The sequence below is a fragment of the Pseudophryne corroboree genome, chromosome 7 (genome assembly GCF_028390025.1).
Source record: "Pseudophryne corroboree isolate aPseCor3 chromosome 7, aPseCor3.hap2, whole genome shotgun sequence".
NCBI lineage: Eukaryota > Metazoa > Chordata > Amphibia > Anura > Myobatrachidae > Pseudophryne > Pseudophryne corroboree.
The window spans coordinates 319,384,199-319,398,506 of record NC_086450.1 but is presented as its reverse complement, the minus strand read 5'-3'; the positions used below and the strand labels follow the sequence as shown (position 1 = coordinate 319,398,506).

General features: G+C 45.2%; 1 non-coding gene across 1 annotated transcript; it reads right to left on the bottom strand.

The window, feature by feature from the left end:
• Nucleotides 1-10,009: 10,009 nt before the first annotated feature.
• Nucleotides 10,010-10,142, bottom strand: LOC134946967 (U11 spliceosomal RNA). Its single transcript, XR_010182506.1, has one exon. It is a non-coding gene; the product is annotated as a U11 spliceosomal RNA (small nuclear RNA).
• Between the last annotated feature and the right edge of the window lie 4,166 nt (nucleotides 10,143-14,308).

The window sequence follows — 14,308 nt, the reverse complement described above, 5'->3', positions numbered from 1 at the left end:
AGAAATAGAATTATCGGTAAGTAAATTCTTATTATTTAGTCTCCGCAAGAGAGCATAACAGTAGCTAGCCAGCACTGATAAATCTCAGTAAGATATCACTTAACTTATTAATTGGATATATCCTTTTTTTCTTTTCTCAGTAATTACTTTTTTGCCCCTGATTGGTAGGACTTAGACATTATTTAAATGTTCTAGTCCCATAGGCAACATCTTTATTATTTTGCACTCTCAGGCTATCAGATGAAATATTATGCCTGACTATAGAGACTTATTTTAAATATGGAATAAAAGTTACATTTTAATACTGTATAATCATTTCAAAAGAGTGCGCCACACACTAAGCCCTTCTTTTAGTGATAGGCCCACTAGTGGTTTACACTAATAACTTCTAGAATAAAACATGAGTTTGCACGGCCGCCAAACTTGGGCGTCATTACATCCGGGATTGGGCTTACTTCTGAATTGGATGCAAGTTTGTGACTGCATATAGCAATTTTTGGCAAATTGTCTATGCATTGTGGGCTGTAAATAAATCTTTAAGTACTTATGATTGATTCTGTCCTGTACTCATCTCAGTCTTTTCTCTAAAATCGCTGAGTGGGCATTACTGAGTACCAACTAGGCAGCAATAGGGCTTTCCCATGTAAGATAAACACAGGGGCACCGCCACGCTGCCCCAGTGCACGGGCCCCATTCTATTCTTGGCGGCCCTGGATATGCAATCCATGGGCATAAAGCCAGAGTTGCGACCTATTCTGAGTCTTACATATGCAGAGTGCATGCCAAATTCAGTCACATCTGTACCTGGCATGGGGTAGACATAACTGCTGATGATAGTGCTGGCTGCTCTTGCAGGAGGATGACTGGGCGTATAGTTACTTTAGCATCCCAATCACAGTGGGCATGCTGAATTGCGTTTGTATTACTTAGAAACAGGCCCTCCAACTTTATTCCAAACACTAAATGGGGCCCTTTACAGTGTTGAATTTAAGGGCCAGGGCGCCCCTAAGCACAACATTATTGCCCCCCTCCACCACCACCAGATCTCCATCAGCCGTCTCCATCACAGCCAGCAGCCGATGAGAGCCAGGTTCACGAGCTGCTAGTGCCCTGACACATGGGGGCGGGGACAGGGTAGTGAATCACAGATGCAGAGCTCTGATAGGCTCTGTATAAACACAGCAGTCTCTGGCTCTGCCCCATTCAGGAAGCCTCTGTTCCTGGAGCCAGCAGCAGGTACCCTCTACCTCCCTACACCCCCCCAACCATGACCTCTTCTCCCACAACTCCCACTCTCAAGACCAGCAAACCCCCCCCCCCCCCCCCCTTCCCATCAAAGCAGCTTCTGGGTTGGCTTTCACCATAATTGGATAGCATTAACAAGAAAGATCAAATGAGGGTGGAGGGGGTAACTGCAATGCTTCCCCAGCAGGTGACGCCTCTAGGCACCACCATTATAGTAGTGTCCCATTATAGTAGTGCTAACAATAAAGTACATTGAGAATCACAGTATCTCAGATTCGTTGACTAGAAGTTGAAAAACCTATTTTAAAGGTCTAAGCTTTGACAGCTAACTCTATAGTGACAGACAGGCATTTTTATATACTATAACAAAAACAAAGTCCTAGATCTTGTTTAACAGCTAGGCATGAGAAGACTTGTTCATTTGACACTTTGCAGTATTGACTCTATGTTTATCATACATTCACCTCCCATTTATATTTTTATTTAATCATTGTATACATCATGCTCATTGTGCAATATACATGATAAGTAGCAAACTTTGTAATATGACCTATGTTATTAATAAAGTACAATGTAAAAAATAAAGTGTTTAATCACAGTATGAGACTTATACTATATACATACCTGAAATACTGTACAGCATTTTGATTGTTCTAATGATATTGTGCATGTGGACAATGTAGATGCAGATAGGCATACCTGTCAATATGGGCACATGAAGAATCAACATTTCACCAAATTAATGTAATGGACTTGGACCTACGTATACTCCTTATTGCTCCTAAAAGATTCACATACAGTATATTACAGCTCAGTCTGAAGAAGTGGATGTGAATTAAGAAATTCTACGTATATTTATATAAACTACGTAGTTCCTTCCTTCCTTCCTTCCTTCCTTCCTTCCTTCCTTCCTTCCTTCCTTCCTTCCTTCCGCCAGATTTACCAAGCTTCAGCATGTGTTACCCTATTGCAACTCTCCCCTTCATGGCCTTGCGTGGTCTGCTGATTACGCATGTGAAAATTGGTAATCATTTAGTTTCTATTCATGACGCAAGGATGGGCTGTCCCTGGATGTGATTTTTAGTACAATTTATTCGCAATAATTATTATTAATATCTTTTTGAGAGGTCTTTGAACAGTAGCAAGTCTCCAGCTACAAAATCTCTATCAGTCATAAAACTAAAATAATCCAAAACTGACACACTGATCCCTTGTTACACTGGCAGAAATCACTGGAACATTACCTGAGTATAAGCCTTTCAGTGTGACAGGATTAGCATTCCTAATATACTGTACTTCAATGTCAGTAATTTTCTGACTGGAAACCAACTAGCGCCAACGTGACAACGACCTAAAATGACAAATTTGTACTTATGTGTCTTGTGAAAAAAAAGAAAATCACAACAAAGAAGTTTGGGGTGCACCCCTCTTGAAGTTTGGTACTTTCCATTGATTTTCTGGTACTGCAAGTACTTAGTTATTTATGTAATACTGCTTTATGTTCTAATCCTAAAATTTAGAGCTTGTTTCTATTTATATACAGTATTCTAATCTGTTGCAGAAGACTATCCCTTTACACTCCTAGTTTACTCCCATTCCCTTCCCTGTACATGTACTCCCTCAGCAAGTGTTCGTTTTTCATAGACAGCACGGAAACACATGGTTAATGGTCTGTGTGTAGCACAATAATTTCTCTTTAATCTCTTTCTCCTGCATCCTATATATGAGGAATACAATGGGAGAGTAGTTACTGGGGAAAGGGGATACAGCATATTGGGATTATGTAGGTCAGATAACAGCCTTCTGGGGGGGTTTCTGCATCAAAAGAAAGTGTGAGGTGACATTAGAGGGAACATGGGATAGGCTAACCTCCAGAAACTGAACCATTCACAGGGTATTCTTATCCACCAGTACACCTCTTGCACAATTTGCATTGTTTTTATACAGAGTGTTTCTGGAATCAAATGGGGCCCTTGTAAAAAAATATACAAGGCTGCTTTTTAGAATGCAATGAAGACTACGATAAATTATTTCTATGTTTTTAGGAATATACTTTTTAAAAACATTTAAATAGAACATACACACAAGTCTATGCATAGTGACAACTGACAACAAGCAATTCATAGGGCGGTATTCAAATGATATATCACGTCCAATCTCCTTTCTAAATTGATCCCCGCTATCGTGCATATAGCACCCATAGTAATCAGGTTTAGCTGTGTAAAGGGTGAGGGCGCCTCGCTACCACGTGAAACCACACCCGTCAGCAGAAACAGAACGGGTGTGTAAGGGGCTAGAAAGAATTGAATAATGCCTATAGAGTTAAACAAAAACAAAAAATAATTTCTAAACTTCTTTGAAGCAAATTCAGTGGTTTTCTGGTCTCTTTATTTGAGGTCTGTCACATGCAGCTGTTCTGACCCATAGAGCTACGTAAATCATTTTTGATAGTTTTCAATTTTGAAAAAGATCTCTTTGTTTTGGCTATAATCACAAGGACATTTATGTAACCAGCAGAACCTACAGCTTGATGACATTGAACTACAGTATGTTTGATTAGCAACACATTGGCTGGCTGCTTAAAATCCTTAATTATATTTATGTCTTTAAATAAAGCCTTAATCAAAAGTATCTGTAATGGGAATAATGGAGCGATATCTTCAGAAAATATGTCTGTAAAATCCTCTGCTGCCAAACAAACTTCTGCTTCTGTAGAGCCTGCGAGGAAGTGAGGGTACTGACCCTGTAAGGCGTAGCCACAATAATATAAACACAACAAAAAAAAAGTTGGAAATATCCACGCCCACTGAGCAAGGATGTCTAGACACATGAAAGTACCCAAACCAAGAAAAGGGTTAAATTCTTAAATTGAAGAAAATTGCACATTCCCAAACATAAAAAGTGCTTGAGCACCATGAAATGTTGCCTGTTAGCTGACACTTTTAGCTGTGGGGTCCTGCTGTCCCATCCTACTGTAGATAAGGCTCTGGAGAATGATTGGGATAGCTTGCGTTAGCCATTATTATACTACTTTGGTAAATTTATTACAGAAATGACTAGACTTCTTCTTTAAACATGTTTTACTTTCAAATTCATGGCTTCTATTAAATCTGGTAGTCCAAAACATACATACTTGCATATGTGATGGTCTATGTGAGTTCATAAGAAACAACACATGCTTTTTCTTGGAGGATACTGTTTTCCAAAGACACACATAGTTCATATGGACATTATTAAATGATTTCTTAACAGCCATTTCTATACATCGTTAATTTCAGTGCAAATTCCTAGACTTCAGAAGCGACAAAGCTTATTGAAAAGTGATAGCGTCTACACCTGTGATTGTGATTGTTGGAATGTGTCTGGTTTGGGCGATCATCTTGGAAAAAACAGGCTACACAATTACTAAATTTTGAAGGACATGTTAAATACACTACTGAAGCGTACACTTAATTAGCAAAACAAAATAGGTAGGGTTTTCTATTTAGAAAAGAGACCTCTCATAGTTAGAAAACAAGAGCATTAAGATATATTCCTAGCCTAATGATCACAGAGCACAGTAAGTCATGGATAAATGAACTTCAAAGGAATAAAATGCACTTCTCATTCCCACATCATGCTTTTATCTAAGAATAAGATTCTCTTTAAAAGGTTCTGTGTTAAAAGACCATTCCATTAAAGTTTCTTTCTTGGCTTATATTTAAAAATGTGTCAGCGAAAGTGAACATGAAAACAAAGGAGACATTTAAGTGCAAAGTTTTAACATTAGACTGGAACAGAACAAATAACAAACTAGTGAAATCAGGATTTTGGTACTTACCGATAAATCCCTTTCTCCGATTCCACAGGGGCCACTGGAGCGTAGTTACAATGGGGAAATAGTAGGCAGTAATTGGGAGCTGGCACTTTAAAATTCTCACACTGTGGCTAGCTCCTCCCATACTATCTCCCCTCCAAGCCAGTCTACGTAAAACTGTGCCCGAGGAGAGCTGGAATAAACAAACCGTAAGGTAGAGGAGGTTAATGACGCCCTGTAAACCAGGATAACCTAAACCAAACCTGGAACAGAACCTGACAAAAAAACCAGGCTAGCCTGAACTCAACAAGCAGTCATATGGTGATCTGCAAACCGTTAAGCAAAAAACAAGGAGGAACAGCGCTGGGCGGGCGTCCAGTGGCCCCTGTGGAATCGGAGAAAGGGATTTATCGGTAAGTACCAAAATCCTGATTTCTCCTTCATCCACTAGGGGCCACTGGAGCGTAGTTACAATGGGGACGTCCCAGAGCTCCCAAAACGGGTGGGAGAGCGCTGAGAGTCCTGTAAAACCACTAGGCCAAACTGTGATGCAGAGGCCGCAAAAGTGTCAAACTTGTAGAATTTGACAAAACGAATGTCGGTCCGACCAAGTAGCCACCCGACAAAGTATTCATGGAGACCCCACGGGCAGCTGCCCACGAAGGTCCCACAACACGCATATAGTGCGCTGAAAAGGAAAACAGAGGTTCCCGAGCAACCGCCAAGAAGACTGTCTGATGGTCAGATGAATCCAACAGCCCAGCATATGCTGGGACCCCGGTTATTTAGTACGGGTGTATCGTACAGAACAAAGAGGAAAAACACTTTGTCGAATAGACTAAGACCTCTGTAGAGAGAGTCGGCGAGCCCTGACAACATTCAAAGAGGACTGAAAGACACTAGTGACACTGGAAGGAACGACCGCTGAGGCCGAAGCTCAGCCGGGGGAGTTGCCAATAGAGTACTCCCTGAAAAAGAGCCCGAACTTACGGCCGCCAGGCAAATCTCTTTTGGAAGAAAACCGAAAAAGGAAGAGACCCAAAATTTCAGGTCAATGTGGTTTGAAGCGCAGCCATGCAAAACCTCCCAGAGAAACCCAAGATGAAGGCTGAATGGTAACTGAAAGAAGGGGAAAACCCCTTTTTATCCTTATTATGTCCCTTAAAGTTTTCCAAAAGTGGCAAAAGCGAGAAGAGGTAACAGACTTCTGAAATCGGGGCCCAGTAGGCATAACCGAACTAGGGAACTCCTCCCTTCTGAGGTCTCGTGAACAGTCACACGTTTAAACGAACTCAGTGTAAGATGAACAAAGAAAAGGACCCTGTTGAAGTAGACAGTCCAGTCGAGGTAGGAGCCAAGGCTCCTCTACTGACAACAGGTGTAGCTGTATCTTCAAGTCATGCGCGGCCCAACCAGAGCCACGGAGAGGACTAGCACGCATATTTCCCTCCTGTGTTATCGACCGTGAGGTAGAAATAGAAAAGGAGGCAGGATAGAATAACCCGAAACTTCCAGGAACCCTGAGGGCATCCTCGGCTATTGCCGCCAGAGCTCACGTCCGAGAGTAGGAAAAGGTTAAAGAGTCAGTCAGAACGCCCTGAGGTCGATCCAAAATCTCCGCCCACAGCGGACCAGCTGACAAAACTCCGGGGAATGTTCCCTCACCCGGGAGTCTGACCTGGTAGCTTGACCTGGAAAGAAAATTGTTGTCCCCCGCTCAGAGGGGAATGTAGGCGACCACTCATTGCGTTGCAGCTTGACTGAAGAAATAGAGTACCTGGTACCGAGGAAGGAAAAATCCTCCGACGGACCCTGTTGAGAAAACGTCTATGAGGAGCATAAATTGGATCTGTGTCGAACCAGAAGCTCCTGGATCCTCCGGATATTCAGAAGCCCCTAATGTACAGAGTGGGATAGTAGTAGTAGATTGTCCCATTAGGGAACCAACGTCACCTTCTGCCCTTGAAAAAGAGTTATTCTGTGATCTTTCTGAACCCTGTGGGAGCGGAAGAGAGATCAAAAGGAAAGGACTGACAGTGAAAATAAGAATCCTATAATGCGAATCTGAGAAAAGCCTGATAAGGAAAACCCAGCGGAAAACCGTAAACAGGCATCTCTGAACACAAAGGACACGTAAAACTCCCTTTTTTGTTCAAACTAGCGATCACAGACTGAAAGGATTCTAAGGCCAGAATAGGCCTGGCCGAGCTAACTTGCTTCGGAACGTGAAAAGAAAACAAAGGCCTGAGAACTATCCCGATTCAAATGATCTGTGAAAAACAGGGAACAACAGCCTTTGCGATTAGAAGCATATGGAGCGCCGCCTGCATTATGACTCTCTTGTCATTGTAAATCGGCTGATCCATGCCGAGGGACTCCTGAGACGGTTGTACCCCAAAATCTAGTCTGTAACCGCCCAAGCCTTGTCCCCCTGTAGTGGGTGTATAGGATGACCGAAAATCAGACTGGACCGAGGATGTTGAACCTCTGCTTCAGCCTTTTAACCCCGAGATCCCCTGGCTACGGAGATATCGCCCGTGTGGAGTCAAAAGCTTGAAAGGGCACGGAAAAATCTAAAGGAAAGACCGATAAAGGTCTGTCTTTGAGCTTGGGCAGTAGTAGGAGAAATCAAAGTGGACTTACCTCCAATGGTTCAAGAAATCCTGCAGAAAGTTTCTTCCCCTGAACCATCTGCCCCGTAGGATTTCATGTTCACCTGTCACTGTCGCAGCCCCAGAGGTCGTCGGGTTAAGACAGCCCAATCGAAAATGCAGGTTCCGAGTCTGCAGACGTGGAGACCTCCAAAGAACATAAAGCAGAATCGTGATTCTGACCTGTACCAAAGTATCAATTGATTCTGATGCGAAACATCCTATAACCTAGAGGACAATTGTTCCACAACCTACCTGCTCCGGACCAGGTAGAAACCCCGCTGCCGTATATGTGTCTTCGGTGGATCCCTGAGCCAGGTTGCCTCAGGAAAACGTCAGCTTGTTGGACCGGCGATACATCGAGGGGTATACCCTGGAGAGGTTCTGATACCCTTTCCTGCCGTCTGCGGGGAAAGGATAGGAAAACAAACATTGTTTGATACCGGAAATGGTGTATTCGGGTGTCTGCCGGCCGCCTACCGGAGCCTGCCCAGCTCACCTGAAACTGGACCAGTCGCTGTCATTTCGTCATCGGCGTCGAACCCTGATGGACTTGACGTGTCCGTCTCCTTTACCTGCAGTATCAGCCGAACTGCTGTCTAATGCACCTGGATATTCGGAGACACTGGTTCCGACTCCACAGAAAACAGACATCATTAGCATTGTAACATGGAAGGTTAACAAGGTTCCTTTAGAAACCTGGAGAGGTGAAATGACGTACCAGGTCTCTGGATAATAGTGACATTACCTGCATAATCTGAGCTGTTCAAACAGGAGTGTCCTGCAGGTGCGTGGAGGGCTAAGCAGATGGCTCCACCGCATACTTCACACCTAAGAGGGAGTTCTTTGACTATCCCAGGTGAGACAAACGAAAGGAGAAAAGGTGGGTTAAATAAACACAGCCCTATGTAAGGTCTGCACTATAATGTGTAGAGACCTACACGATTCAAATAAACTCTCTGGGGCAGCGGAGACCTGAACCAGTAGCGCTGCGCTGTGGGACAGGAGTCTTAGCCCTAGGCTATAGGAGCTCCCCTTAAAGGTTTTTTTTTTTTTTGGATGTTCAGATACCCGCTACTAGCGTACTGAGCCACAGCGCTATTTGTCTGATGCCTTAAACACATTCCCCAAATTACTAATAGCATTAGTAACTAGTGACACCAAGGAATAATAAAGGGAAGGCAACACCCCGCCCTGTATGTAGTGTACCGCTAATTTAGGTGTACCAGATGTTTCTCGGAGGTTGCGCTGGCTTTCCAAAATGGTGACCAGCCTGCGAGAAAAGATGGGGGGAATCCCCTATATATGGTATTGCATGCATATATATATATATAAATACATACCCACACACTTAAATATATATATATATATAAACCTATCTATATATATATATATATACACACACACACACCACAGTGAACCCAACCGGGTAGAGAAATACTGTGTATGTGAACCTAATAGGGTAGATAAATACTGTGTAATAGAGCAGGTTCCCTGATCTACATGTATAAAATGTTGGGGACTGCCCTGTAGGGAGGAATGTAGCTATATTTCAGCACCACAATGCATACAAAAACTAAAAACCCCAGAGACAGGATCTGTTGCCTAGAGACAGTAACCGAGCTGGGAGCCCGCTGTTATAAGCCATCACCCCCCCTCATACCTTGTACTATGCACATAATAAATCCTCCCTGCACAGCCAGGAGAGGAAATGAGCTTTGAGCGTCCCGGAGGGCGGGGGACTGTGGAGCGGCGATGTCATGCTGCAGCGGCCGGGGAGCGGAAAGAGCCCGCCGTACAGAGCGGGAGTTAGCTCCGCCCCCCTGCTTCGGCGCCAAATTTAAATCCGCTGCATAGACAGCGGAAAGCGTCCCTGTATCCCCCGGCCGCCTCACTTAGAAAATGTATCTCCCCGGCCGCTTGTATGCTGCGGCCGGGGAACGGAGTGTGTAAATGTATCTCCCCGGCCGCCTGTCTGCTGCGCCCGGGGTATGGAGAATGTAAATGTATCCCCCGGCCGCCTGTATGCTGCGGCCGGGGAAGGGAGTGTATCTTCCCTGCCGCCTGTATGCTGCGGCCGGGGAACGGAAAATGCGGCCGGAGAGCGGGGGGTCTGAGCCCGCCGAACGGAGCGGGAGTTAGCTCCGCCCCTTGTATTACCCGCGGGGAGATGTATTTGTATATCACCCGGCTGCCTGTCTGCTGCAGCCGGGTAGTGAAGAGCGCTAAGCCCGCTTACAGAGCGGGCTGAAGCTCCGCCCCCCACATAATGGCGCCAAGTTTAAATCAGTAAGTGCGCCTTTTAGGACGTTCGGTTTAGAGTCACTCACAAGCAGTCCACTCCTGATAGCAAAAATTATGCTTCCGAAATCTCTTGATATCAATTCCGCACCATGTCCCCCAAACTAGGAGACCATGATGTGCCATACATTAAATCAAGTAAAAACATACATCAGTCTGGAGGGGGGGAGATTGTACTCACAGCTGTCCTGATGTAGTGTCGTCAGGAGCCGCACTCAGCGGAATCTTGCTCGACCGATCGGCCCCGACACGCGCCGCACGCAGCGGTGTCCGGTCGTTGTGGAGCGGCCCCGACACGCGCCGCACGCAGCGGTGTCCGGCCATTTTTTATACTCACCGCTGCCTTGCTGCCGGAATCTTCTGCTGGATGGAGTGGTCCCGACACGCGCCGCACGCAGCAGTGTCCGCCAACTCAGGAGAGCTCAGTGTCTCCCTCAGCCGGGGCCCATCCCGAGCCGCACGCAGCTGCGATGGGACCCCGCCGGCAGCTCCTGCGGTGCAGACTGGCAGTGGCAGAGCTGCCAGTCCGTGCGTGTGTGTGAAGAAAAATAAAATAATAAAGAAAAAAGAAAAAATTTCTTCAGCTAAACCCAAGTGAACCAGCTCACCTCGGGCACTAACTAAGACTGGCTTGGAGGGGAGATAGTAGGGGAGGAGCTAGCCACAGTGTGAGAATTTTAAAGTGCCAGCTCCCAATTACTGCCTACTATTTCCCCATTGTAACTACGCTCCAGTGGCCCCTAGTGGATGAAGGAGAAAACAAGTTAGAGATTGTAGTATTTGCAAAGGTCACACTAGAAGCCATTTGCTAACATGGCATATACTGCAGGTCAGCGTTTAACCAACCAGCATATAACTTGTAACTGTCCAGTGCAAGTAAGAAAGGAAAGCAAGGTTCTGATTAGTAGCTATAGTTTAATGTAGATGTTGCACCAAACTGCTATGTTAGTAAATAATTTCTTGACCGTGAGAAGCACTGTACGAGAAACTAGATGGTCATATCCAGGGACGTGCGGTGAGCTAAAAGGCTAAGGAGGCACTAGCTAGCACCAGAGCCAGATTTACACACAAAATATGAGCCAAAGGGTACATCTGGGCATTATACATAGGTGCAGCAGTATAAACTCCTGGAAATTTGGTGAGTTTTGATCAGAGATGGCCGGAAGACAAGCAGGTGAGGCCATAGACTTTTTACTCCAGAGTTTTGTCTATAAAAATGATTAGAATAATGCAAAGAAGATATTTCAAACATATTCTTTGTATTTTTCATATACTTTATATAATCAAAACTCTGGTACAAATGTGAGTATGACAGGAAAGGCTCTGCCTCACCTGACTCACCCCACCGCACGTCACTAGTCATATCCATGTCTGTGCCATCAGCAAAGTAGCAATGTGATAAGTCATGCCCCAGAGAACACAAGTTCAAAGTCAAAACACTTCAATCATAAGAGCAGGCGCCCCATATCCTTGTTAACAGAGAAACAAGTGAGGATTTCAGAACCAGCTTACAGGAGCAGAAGACATCACGAACTGGGACATTAAAAGACATTTCTGGACCTGTGTTCAAAGTTATCAGAATGTTGGCACCCTGAGACAGATGTATTAAGTCTGGAGAAGTGAGAAAGCAGTGATAAGTGGAAGGTAACGCAGCAGCCAATCATTACAGGTATGAAAAATATCAGTTAGGAGCTGATTGGCTGGTGCGTTTTCACCTTCCACTTATCACTTCTTTATCACTGCTTTATCACTTCTCCAGGCTTAATGCATCTGCCTCCCTGTTTATAAAAAGTATAGGTATCATTCAGCTTCTGGAAATATTCTGCAAAGCTGAGTAACAAAGGAACACTCTTATAGGCCCTACACACTGGTCGATACCAGTGAAAGATACGCGCTCGTTCATTGCTGGTGCCGGCTCTTTTAAACATGCAAGCCAATATGGACAATTTCATCTATATTAGCAGGCAGTGCTATGGAGCCGGGTGACGAGGGGAGTGAAGAAACTTCACTCCCCCCGCCACCGGGTCGCCCGCTGGACGTATCGGCCGATCGGGCAGCTCGGCAGCAGGTCCCCAGGTGTGTAGGGCCTTTTAGCCTGCAAGAGAGGAAATCATATGGGGCATACTACATATATTACAATGGTAAACTTTGGGGACATACAAAGTAGAAAATACAATATACTGTAAAAACTATAAGATACACCACAGAATCATACAGAAATTTCATGGATTGTCCATCCCAGTCATGAAAGTACAAGCTGAGGCAGCATTGTTTTGTGCACTACACAGGACACAATGGTTGGGATAACAATATGTTGAGTTTTGAACACAGATACAAATATAATATAAAATAAAAGTTGCCTATAGAATTGCTCCATTCTCATATTTCTCATCTCACCCACAAAAGTGACAGGCAGACAGCTGTTTTGAACACACTGCATAGTATAATGTAATAAGTGGGATGAACAATATATACAGTTGGGTCTTCCGTTATCTTGGCTGGCTGAGGCGTTATTCGCAATCGGGCATACGCAGCGTGCCTGGGCGCAGGGAGGCGTGCCTAGTCGTAGGGAGGCACACAGAGCGTTTGTCGTTACCTTTAAGTGTAATACCTGTGATCAACCACCAGATGTCGCTTTTTACAATCACCACTGTGCATGCATGTGGTCACCCGTAAAATACAATACTGAAATACATAATAAGAACTACTTTACTAGTGGGTCTCATTACGCTACAGTATTTCATACAGTATATAACAGTATATACAGTACAGATGCAAATAGTACATCATATACAGATGCAAACGAACGTGATAAAGCCACAGTATGGTCCATTTACAGTACTTTAGGAATATGTGAGTGTCCAAGTCCCGCAGACAAATCAACATAAAACCAGTAGTGTACACAGACGCAAACGGACGTGTTACAAGTACATTGTTGCCTATTGATGTTAGGGATATTGTACTGTATGTTAGCATCCTAATCCCATAGCCATTATGGCATAATCAAAACCAATGGGCTTATTCATCTGTCGGCGGTGAAGTGTCCGAGTGGTGAAGTGTTCCACTTCCCATGCTTAGAGTCCCGGGTTCAATTCCTAAAGTACAAATGCATGTTAGTTTCTTCCAGACACTTTATTTATTTATTTATTTTTGTATCTATCATACTGTAGTATACTTTCACACAGTGCCGTAACTAGACATTTTAGCGCTGTGTGCAAGAAACAGTATCGGCGCCCCCCCCCTTACATACAAAGCAGGGCTGCTGCGCGCCTAAAATATATGGGGGCGTGGCTTTATGTGAAAGGGGCGTGACCACAGAGCTCCCTTTTACACATTACAGCAGGCGGGGCTCCCTTTTTTAATATTACGGCAGGCAGAGCTCCCTTTCACATATTACAGCAGGCAGAGCTCCCTTTCACGCATTACAGCAGGCAGAGCCCCGTTTTTACACATAACAGCAGGCAGAGTCCCCCTATTTTACACATTAGGCAGGCAGTCCCCATTTTTTACACATTTGGGATGGTTAGAGCAGGTGAGAGGAATGTGGGGGGGAGGGCTAGGGTGAGAGCAGGTGAGAGGAACGCAGGGGGAGGGCTAGGGTGAGAGCAGGTGAGAGGAACGTAGGGGGAGGATTGAGAGAGAGCGAGTGAGAGGAACGCAGGGGGAGGATTAGAGAGAGTGAGTGAGAGGAAATGCAGGGGGAGGATTAGAGAGAGCGAGTGAGAGGAAATGCAGGGGGAGGATTAGAGAGAGCGAGTGAGAGGAAATGCAGGGGGAGGATTAGGGAGAGAGTGAGTGAGAGGAACGCAGGGGGAGGATTAGAGAGAGCGAGTGAGAGGAAATGCAGGGGGAGGATTAGGGAGAGAGCGAGTGAGAGGAACGCAGGGGGAGGGCTAGGGTGAGAGCAGGTGAGAGGAACGTAGGGGGAGGATTAGAGAGAGAGCGAGTGAGAGGAACGCAGGGGGAGGATTAGAGAGAGTGAGTGAGAGGAAATGCAGGGGGAGGATTAGAGAGAGCGAGTGAGAGGAAATGCAGGGGGAGGATTAGAGAGAGCGAGTGAGAGGAAATGCAGGGGGAGGATTAGGGAGAGAGTGAGTGAGAGGAACGCAGGGGGAGGATTAGAGAGAGCGAGTGAGAGGAAATGCAGGGGGAGGATTAGGGAGAGAGCGAGTGAGAGGAACGCAGGGGGAGGATTAGCGAGAGAGCAGGTGAGAGGAACGCAGGGGGAGGATTAGGGAGAGAGCAGGTGAGAGGAACGCATGGGGAGGATTAGAGAGCAGGTGAGAGGAACGTAGGGGGAGGGCTAGGGTGAGAG